Genomic DNA, 11,352 nt, shown 5'->3' on the forward strand with positions numbered 1-11,352 from the left:
TTGCAACAACAATCTCCCCCTTTTTGATGTTTGACAATACCAACACTATCACTTACAATACCACATGTAAGTTAGGCTAATCCCATAGCCTAAACCTTCTTCATGCCACTAGGTAATGAATGCATAAGTTAAGCCCTTCATTCTCCCCCTAAGAGGTCAAACTCCCTCTAGGTGATAAAAGCCTAACTTACTCCCTTTCATTCTCCCCCTATTGGCACACATCAAACCATGCCCCATTTTTGGGCACACATCAACAGATTCACTTGTTGAAAACTCTCCCCCTGAAGAGTTGCTCATCGTCGTTCACAACTTCACTCGTTGTGATCAGCACGATAATGAAGGTCCCATACCCTTCATTAACCTTAACCCTACATTCTCCCCCAATGTAGGCAAATGCCCATCCTTGAGCATTATCCACTTGAAACCACTTGAACAATGAGGATATCCACTCCCCATTAAAGTTCAAACGCTCAACCTTGAGCATGTTCTTAACGGAAGGTTAACCACCTTCCAAGGTTCATGAAAAATAAATTTTATGTCTTTAAAGAGTCCCTCCCCATAAAGACATGGTGGTAACTTCTGTCATTGCACCAACAATGACTTAGAATCCCCAAAACTTTAGGAAACTCAATTTTAGAAGTTTTGAGGTTCAAATATTCAAAATTTGAAACAAACCTCAGCCTAAACTTCAACTTAGCCTTCCTTAACCAATCCATCCTTGTTTTCCACACGAAAACACCCTTTTTTTATATATACAAATGTATTTTCAGGGGTTTGGAATGGTTACCTAGAATAAAATAGGTTCAAAATGCTGAAAATAAGCTTTCCCAGCCAAAATCATCATCTTCAATTGATTGGAGTTGGGCTCCAATCGATTGAACCCTGCTGAATCGATCCACTGATCGATTCAATCTTCTTGGATCGATCGGCTGATCGATCCAGCGACTTCCAGCAAGCTTCTGTTCATGAGAAGCTTGCACCCAATCGATCCACTGATCGATTGGAGGCCTGAAATTGCTGAAATTCAATTTCAGCCAATTTCAGAAACCCCTAGAAAATTCTACAAAATTCCAAAAATCGTAAAAATTTGTGTAGACATTATTTAGGGTATAATTTATCATGGAAAAATAGTTTTCTATGAAAATACATCATATTTTCAAAGATTGACACAAACTTGAGAACTTGCAAAAACTTTAGTGTTTTCTTCAAGTTTGTGTCTAACTATTCAATGGTGATTACTATCAAAAGATAGCCTTCACCAAGGTTTTCCAAAATCATTTTAAAAACATTTTCAAAACCAATATCCCACCATGTTCCTTGGGCTTAATGCACATGACTTGTACATTAGCTTTCCCAATGATGGGAAAACACATAACTATGTGTTTTGATGAACTTAAAACTCAAGGAAATGCACTAACTCAGCATGTTGAGTTTTGTTCGTCTTCCTAACATCTCACTTGTATCTATTGTGCATAAAACACATACAAGTCATCTTATAGGTCTTTGTGAGATGTTAATTTTGGTTTTGCTCTAACCTAGGGTTCATGCATATTTATCTAGGCATCTTGTGGATATTGACCATCCACCTAGGATGTCATTTGGTATGCCACTTGATGATAACTGCCATTTGTCCTTAATTTTAAGAAAATAACATAATGCATGATAATGTTATGGCATACATCAAAAAGAAATAATTTTCAGAAGAAAATTTCCTATAACTACATGATGTATGTATGTCATGACATGGTATTTTTGAGTTTTTCATAATAAGTCATGAATGCACAAATAAAATATGATGTCATGACATATAATGGGCAACCAAACATGGCAAGATTTTGCATAATTAAAATATACCTAGATTATCTATCTAAGTATCCTTAACCCTTAGCTAATCCTAAAGCATAAACCCTAGATTGCCCAATTTCCTTAAGAAAATGCCAAAACCCAACTTGACATTTCTTTAATCTCTTGAATTAATTATGTCAATTAAAAATTTAAAACATTCCTCAAATATTGGCATATTTCATTTTCCCATAAGAGTAATCACTTTAAATTAAGGCTTAGATTTGCCTTAAATTCCTAAGACAATACCAAAGTCCCAATTTGGTATTTCTTAACACTTGATTTCTTGTGCCATTTAAAGTCATCTCAAATTTCTTCCTTTATAGCACATTTTACTCTTTCCAAGATTAACAATAAATCCATTTCATTTTCAAAGGTTAACAAAAACCTTGAAAATGCTCCTTGAGTGTCAATTTCTTCAAAGTTGGGTTAACTACCCTTCTTCTCAGAGTTGACACTCTCTAACCCATCTATGGGATAGAGAAAATGCTCCTAGGAACCCAAAACCTATTGGTGCTCCTTGGATGCTCTAGGTATTCACTAGGGATAACTTCCCTAGATACCTTCCTAGTGACCTTGTTTGGTTTCTTAGAAGTCTTGGTCACTTTTTCTAGGTCAACTCTAGGGATTGCTTCCCTTGTAACCTTCTTTGTGACTTTCTTAGACTTCTTAGAAGTCTTAGTCACATTTGTTGCAAAAATACTCTTAGGGATAACTTCCCTTGTATTTTTGGCTTGACCACTAGACCTAGGGTTGGTTCCATAACTATATGGAACCCTATGGTAAGAGATTACATCCTTCTTAGCCTTTGGTTTGTATCCCAAACCCCTATGGCCATTAGATGACCTTTGTGCTCCTAGACCTAGGCTATGCTCATTTTGCCCTTTTAGGATATTTTCCATCCTTTTTAGGGTCTTTTCCATTTTATCAAGCCTTGACCTCAAGACTTGATTTTCTATCACTAAGTCCTTAGTTTTTGGTTTTCCATTAAATTTATGAGCATTTTTATTTCTAGACTTGTAGCTAAGGTCCTTAGTGTGATTGCCTAGATTTTTATCTACCTTCCTAATCCTAGGTGTGGTAGTTTTAGCATGGTAAGCTACATTATTTTCCTTAATTTTACCATGCTCTCTATTCTTATGGTAAATAGCATTAAAATGATATAAGTTAGAACTAGCATGCTTTTTACCATAATGTAAAGGGGTAGGCTCAATAAAAGTTACATTCCTTTTTACCTTAGAGGCTCCCCCTTGACTTGAGCTTCCTCCTTGAGCCTTGACCATCTTCTTCCCCTTAGGGCATTGACTCCGGTAATGCCCCTTTTGATTGCAAGAGAAGCACACAATGTGCTCCTTGCTCTTCTTTGTTCCGGGGATGGTCTCCTTTGGCTTCTCCTTGCCCTTAGGTGCCACTTGGCCCTTCTTCTTGGCCAATTTAGGGCACTTGCTTTTGTAGTGCCCATGTTCCTACATTCAAAACATATAATATGATTCTTATTATTAATTGAACTATTTATACCTTCTTGTGTAGGGGTGGCACTTGCTCCTCCATTTGATATGAATGTAGAGGCTTCCTCTTGATCCGAAATCGATTTCCCTCCAATTGATTTATCTTGACTTGTGGAGGTGGAAGCTTCTTCATCCTCTTCTTCTCTTGACCCGGATGTGGAGGATTCTCCTTCTTCTTGATCCGGTGTCACCAAGAGTTGCTCCCCCTCAATCCTAGAGGTGGAGGCTTCACCTTCTTCTTCATCCTCTTGTACATGAAACAAGGAATATGCTCCTTCCTTGCTCTTTTGATTACACTCCCTTGAGAATGAAGCTTCTTGGATTTCCTCTTCTTCGGAAGTTGAGCATCTCTCAACTTCGGAGTCCTCCTCTTGATCTTGCTCCAATGAGTCACCCTCTTTGGATTCTTCTTGGTTAGGTGCAGTGGAGGGGATCTCATGAGCCTTTTCCAATTTGCTCCATAGCTCTTTGGCATCTTCAACTTCTCCAATTTTCTCCAAGATGTTGCTCGGCAATAGATTGACCAAAAGCTTGGTCACTTTGTCATTGGCCTCACATCTTTGGATTTGTTCTTGGCTCCATTTGCTCCTTTTGAGAACTTTGCCCTTTGAATTCCTTGGAGCCTTAAAACCTTCCATTAGAGCAAACCATTGCTCTATCTCCATCATCAAGAAATTTTCAATTCTTGATCTCCAAGAATCGAAACTTGTGGATGTGTATGATGGAGCCACCCTTGTATCAAATCCAAGTCCATCTTGGAATTGCATCTTGAAGTTGAGCTTCTTGAATTCTTTGACTTTGATGAATTTGCTCCAACTTCTTCACCCTCTAGCTTTGCTTGTTATGTTTGCCCCTTCCGGCGGTGATTCCGGTGAAGAGCAACCTCGCTCTGATACCACTTGTTAGGACCGAAAAGTAGCTAGAGGGGGGGGGGGGTGAATAGCTTCGCGTGTGCTCGTCGTGCTTCGTTGCTTGTTTCTTCAAAGTGAGGCGCAGCGGAATACAAAGAAACAAACTACAACAATGCTAACAATAGGATTTTACTTGGTATCCACCTCATAAGAGGTGACTAGTCCAAGGATCCACGCACACACACACACCTCCACTAATAAACACTCCTTTTCGGTAACTACCGAAGGCGGAGAAGCCCTACAAGACTCTCAATACAAGTAGAAGAAAGGGTAGTAAAGAATAAGCAAAAGCTTACAAGAGATGCAGTAAAAACCCTAGCTTCTTCTTCTTCTCGTTGCAACTCGCCTCTTGACTTGGATGAACCTCCAAGAACCTTCAAGAACTGGCGGTGAGGAGCTTAGAGAGTGCTGGGGAGGAGCTGTGATGAATCTGGAATGAATCGGTGAAGTTCTACTGAAGGAATCGCACGCCAACAGCTATAAACGACGCCAACGGTCGGATCCCGATCGATTCGAATGTTCCCAATCGATCGGGGAGGCTGGATCGATCCACGGATCGATCCGGAGCGCCTGTGCTGAAAACTTCGGATCGATCCACGGATCGATCCAGCCCCTTATCGCTGGAGGGCCCCCAATCGATCCATCGATCGATTGACCTCTGATCGATCCACCGATCGATCCGAGTTCGCGGGGACTCACCGGATTGATTGGTGGATCGATCCAGATCTTCTGGATCGATCCACTGATCGATCCAGATCTGCTGGATCGATCTACGGATCAATCCAAACCTACTGGATCAATCGGCTGATCAATCCAGATCTTGGTTTTTGCCCAAAACCAAGCCCAAAGCCCCCTAAACCAACATCTAGTCAACCATGACTTGCTGGTACATAAGACCTAGCATCCGGTCACCCTTGACCAGCTAGGACTCTCTCACCAAGTGTCTGGTCAATCCCTTTGACCCACTTGGACTTTTCTCTTCTTACCAAGTATCCGGTCACTCCCTAAGACCTACTTGGACTTTTCTTTCTCGTGCCAAGTATCCGGTCAATCCCTTTGACCTACTTGGACTCTCACCAGATGTCTGGTCAACCTTGACCCATCTGGATTTCTCTTGTCTGGCTTCACTCACCAGGACTTTGCCAATTGCCTAGCTTCACTCACTAGGTCTTTCACCTGACTTCACTCACCAGAATTTTTCTCCTGCCTAGCTTCACTCACTAGGTCTTTCACCTGGCTTCACTCACCAGGATTTTCCTCCTGCCTAACCTCCCAGTTAGGACTTCCCAGTCAAGTATCCGGTCATCCTTGACCTACTTGACTCTTCTTCAATCAACCTTGCATTGTCAAACATCGAAATCCAAACCAAGACTCAAGCTTGGTCAACCAGGTCAACCTTGACCTGAGGAATGTTGCACCAACAATTTCTGCTATGATGTTGGCTTAGTTAGCCATTTCTAGTCAAACCCAGGACGAGACACTAGAAAGCGATGAAGAGAATACTTAGATATCTTAAAATTACAACAGATTATTGTCTCTATTTCTAAGAATCTAATATAAGCCTAAAGGACTACACAGATGTAGATTGGACAAGGGATTTTGATAATAGAAAATTCACATCCGACTATTTCTTCTTGTTGAATAGTGGTGATATCTCATGGAACAACAAGAAACAGACTTGTATAGTGCTATTGATAATGAAAGTTGAGTATATGACTTGTTCAGCAGTTGTGCAAGAAGTTGTCTGGTTAAAAAGATTTCTGAATAATCTGAAAATTGCTAAAGAGTTCTGTTACAATATACTATGATAATCAAGTTGTTATAGTTTTTTCTAAGAATTCCAAATATCACAGTAAGAGCAAACACATAGCTATTAAGTATAATTTTATAAAGGATATTGTTGATAAGAAAAAAGATAATTTTGGAGTACATCCTACACATGTTATACTTGCTGATCCTTTTAGTAAGCTATTGAATAAAGAATTATTTCAATAACATGTGAAATCTTTGGGACTTCGTAGAATGTAATTTATTGTAAAGACAAGAAAAATATGTGAAATGTCATGATCTATTATGTGCATATATCTTTGTTACATTTAGATAAAGTCTCGATAAGCATGTTCGCTGATTAAAATTGGTCTACTCACATGGACAATTATATTTATTTAAGAATAAATAGATATAGGATCATTACTTATGAGACAACTTATGAAGTTGTAAATAGAAAAATACCTATAAGTTTGGGGTCGCCGTGATAGTTGTATCAAGATGAGGTCATTTTGTGAATCGATAATGATCAAAGTAAATGTATCCACTATTTACTGTACCTAATAGAGGCAAGATTAGAATTCATGAGTTGAATTCAAGTTTTGACAGAATGTCTAAATCAAAATCTATATGATGTTAAAATTGAGAAAAATATTGTAGCATGTGATTCATACCGCATGTGATTTAATGACAATGAGAGTAGTAAGAGAATGAATCTCCGTTTCTCTACTATGTGAGATCCTTAAGATTATAAGATAATCTTGATTTTATCCTGAGTGACTATTTAGCTGTCTATTAGAAGTTTTAATTAGAGTATGTTACTTTAGAATATATCTTATTGACTATAGATGATTCGATCTATGGAACATGATTAAGAAACAGACTGATTAAAATGAATGTATTTTAACTAAAAATGAAGATTAAAATAAATTTAACTCTTTGACATTTTTTTACTGGTCGACTAATTATTTTTTTTTACTTAGTACATAAATATGATTGTGAATAATTATATTGATTGAAGATATTGAATATACTCTCGACTAATAGTTTTAGGAATTAAAGATGTTTGTATTGATGTAAATAATTAAATTTAGAGTAAATATAAGATATTGATATCTCCAATTTATTTTGGAGAGTGGTTAAATAAGATGTAACAACTTTCTTAGTATAATCGCTCAATATGTTTGGTGTCGTATGAATCAATTTTCCTTAATTACAAATTAAATGTTCTAATATATATATCAATTCAAGGATTCCCAAGGATTAGGTTGGTGAAGGAAGAAGGTGGTTTGATCTCGTACTATCTCTTCTGACGACAAGCAAGAAGATCAAGATTTGCTGCAGCTGGCTGTGTATCATGCATATGAAACAGCATGATTAAACCAGAATAGTTAGTAGGTCAACCAAGCCGAACAAATTTGGTGGGGTGGATGGTCAGTGGGGATGGATGAGTATGGCCTATAATTAAGTCAATAAGTTGAATGAGCTAGTTGGACAATCAAATTGGTCAAATCAAACAACTGACCCATAGGTTGCCTTTAAACGGATTAGAAAATAGATTAGACAAATTGAAGGTTTGGGTCAAGCATAGGGCAGTAAACGAGGCTTATTTATCGAGCCGAGTCGAGATTTAGGATGTTCAAATTTGTTTGATAAAATAATCGAGTTGAGTCGAGCCGAACTTAAAATGAATTAAACTTTTAGAATGATTGTTCAAACTTGACTTAATTTATTTTTTATGAGGTTAAATTTGTTTGAAGTTTGACTTAAGCTTGATTCGTTTAGATGTTATCGAGCTCTCAATTCAAACTTGACTTGAGCTTGATTCGAACTTGGCTTGAGCTTAGTTCGAATTTTGTTCGTTTAGATGTTATCGAGCTTTCAATTCAAGTTTGTTTGTTTGTTTGATTACTTATTGAGCTTGATAATTTAAACTTATCCATTTATTTTATTTTATTTTATTATTTTTTATCATATTGAAAAGAGTTTTATTAATAAATATGATTCGTAAATATTATTCACGAAAATATGTGTTCAAGTTTATTTGTTTAATTTAACGAATTATTCAAGTTTATTTATTTAATTAATTTTATTTATATTGATGGAACATAAATAAACTCTTATCAAGCCTTGATTTATTTATAATCCTACTCAAGCGGATGGACTAATTAGGTGAATGTACCACAGGTCGAAGAAAGCTTTCCTCTCAAACTGGATGAACAAGTTAATTAAACCAGGACATACCAATGGACCAACTCGCCCTATTATGCCAAGCAGACAGAGTAGGTTAGTCGCACTCGACTAAATAGATCATTCCTTCCAAATGAATTAAATGCATGTATTCTCTTTATATTGGTCATTGACTGTATCATATTGTGGCAAAATATCTTGTTAGTTGCCAAAATGTGAGCGTTATCATGCTCCAATTGATTGTATCATATTGTGACAAATAAGATTGATCATTACTTGTGATATCACTTCTGATGAGCAAGACGATTTGAGCTGGAGCAAACAAGCAATTAACTATTGTATTAGCCTTAGCACACCCTCTACAAGATAGAGAAGAAAGAGAGATTTGTGTCATTGACGTACAGAATAGAGTTAATGAATCGCATCACAAACACCACAGTTAAAAAGAACAATAATTAATCAACATCCTTAGGAGTTAAAGACCTCAAAATTACAGAACACGACGTACACATGTTGTTGCATGCGCAAGCGATGCTTGGCGATATACGCTGGCCACCACGGACGACGCCAAGGGGAGGAGCTAGTGCCTCGCCGGGAGCGGCCGTCGCCGTAGAACCACGCCGGAGATGCGGACTGCCGTGTGAAGCATGAAGACGAAGTCCGCTGCCGTCTGCGTCATCTCGCGGACCCTGCAGATGCTCTTCCTCAACGCCACCGCAATCACTGCGTACATTACCTCCTCCCATATGCTCCCCATCCTTCCTCCTCCTTCTTGTTCTTCTCGTTACTTTTGGGAGATATATAGATTGATATGAGAAAATGACAGAGCCACCGTAGCTCGACCGGCCGTCTGAATTCGGCCGACGCGATTAATTATTTCATTAATTGGAATTACCTATTCGGGGCCCGTGGATGAGGACATGATGTGCTCATCGCTGGAGCTGGAGCGCCGTGGCATGGGGGAGACAGGCGTTGACGGGGTGGGTGGGGCTCACAAATGTCGACATGGTGAGGTTCGGACGGGTAAACTCAAACGTCGATTCTTGATTAACAAAGGAAAGGGACAATGCCTTTGCCGTTTTGTAGTTTTGCAGCAGCGCCGCCACGTGATTCGCCGAGTGCCCGGCTCGGTTCGCTGTTTCTTTTATTGGATTAATTAAATCGTCCTGGAAATATTTTTTTAATAAATAAATAAAGGTTTTTCGTACGATCAGGCGTAATATTTTTTAAATTAATAAAATTATTATTTCTTTATTTTTTAAAAAAAATATCGTTGAAGACTTTATTAATTTAATTTTAAAATATTTCTGCTAAAACTATGCTAATAGTATTCTATAAATTATTTAAAGAAAGAATTTAATGCAAAATCTAAATTATAGATTAAAAAGCATTAAGACATTCTTGAAGGGGTCATTTTTTTTATTTATATTAGTCATCATACATAATATAATACATTAAAATACTATTTATAATGAAATTATATTATAATACATTGAAATATCATTTATAATTAAATTATATTAATTAAAACATTTTAGAAGTAAAATACTAAAGTAGAGTCATTAGGATAAAGTACTTAACTTTTAAAAATCTGAATTATTTGGGTCTTTGAAAATCATAATTATTTAGATTTTCGAGTGTAAACTTCCCTATGAAAAAAATTAATTTAATTTAATATTATACTTATCTTAGTAAAAAAAACTAAGAAAAGTATATTTTTAATATTGTCGACCTAAAATATTTATAGAAATTTCTTTGATCATGGTGTTGTCAATTCTAAGATGTGAGATTAAAAAGAACTATATTTTTTTATATAAAACAATCAGAGAAAATTAATGATGAGAAAAAATCATAATAATATGCCGCAGTTGAGTCTCGAACTCTAGATAACTAATTATTTCGCTTGTGGAATTACTAATAAATTTTGGAATTATTTTTAATGTAAATAGAAAAAAGGATATTAACGTAAATTCATTTTAGCTTTCACTAAAAATAGTCAATAAAGGAGGGAGATTTTTAATAAAATAATAAGATAATAAGATAATAAAAATTAATTTAATACTAAAAAAATTAATATTATATTATGTTCTTGTCGAGGAAGATGGAACGAGAAAATGAGATTTTTGATAAAAAGAAAAACTTCTTTTTTCATAGTACATTGGATTTGAGATTGACATCTGGACTGAATAATAAAAATATAGTAATTTTTAAAAATAAGTTTTTATATAAAATTTAATTTTCTGATTTTTTTTATGTAAAATTATGAATTAATTTTCATATCAAATTTTGATAATGATATTTTTAATTAATAAACTTACTAATTTATTTAATTTTTTAAGATATTGAATTTTAATTTTAAAATTATTCTATAAATTATCCATGCATTAAAAAAAATTACATCTCAAATGCAAAATCTAAATTTATATTAAAAAATATTAAAGTGGTCATTTTTTGGTTTTTGTAACAAAAAAGGAATTGATTTGGTGCTTAAAATGACTACTATTTTGCTATGCGTTGAATAGATAAGGAACTTCTAGAGAAAAACGAGGAAGACATAGAGGAAAAAAAAACAAGTGAGAAATGGAGATTCAGATAATGATGTTCTGACACAAATTAACAGTAAAAGAGAAAAATAATATAATATGTGATACTATTTTAATTTTCTTATCTGATAATTTAGGATAAAAAAATTATTATTTTTAGTTTAGATATTTATTTTTTCAGATGGAATGTCTGTCCGTATGGATCAAAAATAAATCATAAATGATGATTGATTCATTTGAATGGATCATATCTATTTAACAAGCAAAGTACATTTAAATGAACCAATATATGTGATATCCTATTTTTCAATATTATATATATATATATATATATATTAATTTTTCTATTTTTTCTATAATATTTAAGGAATAATTTTTTTTCCTAAATGTTAGAAAATATTATTTATAAATATAAAATTTAGAAAATATGTAAGTAACTGAATAATTAATATGAATGTTCTAAGGCGCATTTTTTTTAATCCATTATAAAAAAAGAAAAAGTTGATTAAATTTTAAAAACAAAATATATAATTAAAAAATCCACATAAATAAAATTTAAATAATCTAAAATTTAAAATGATTTTTAAAATT

The sequence above is a fragment of the Zingiber officinale genome, chromosome 4B (genome assembly GCF_018446385.1).
Source record: "Zingiber officinale cultivar Zhangliang chromosome 4B, Zo_v1.1, whole genome shotgun sequence".
NCBI lineage: Eukaryota > Viridiplantae > Streptophyta > Magnoliopsida > Zingiberales > Zingiberaceae > Zingiber > Zingiber officinale.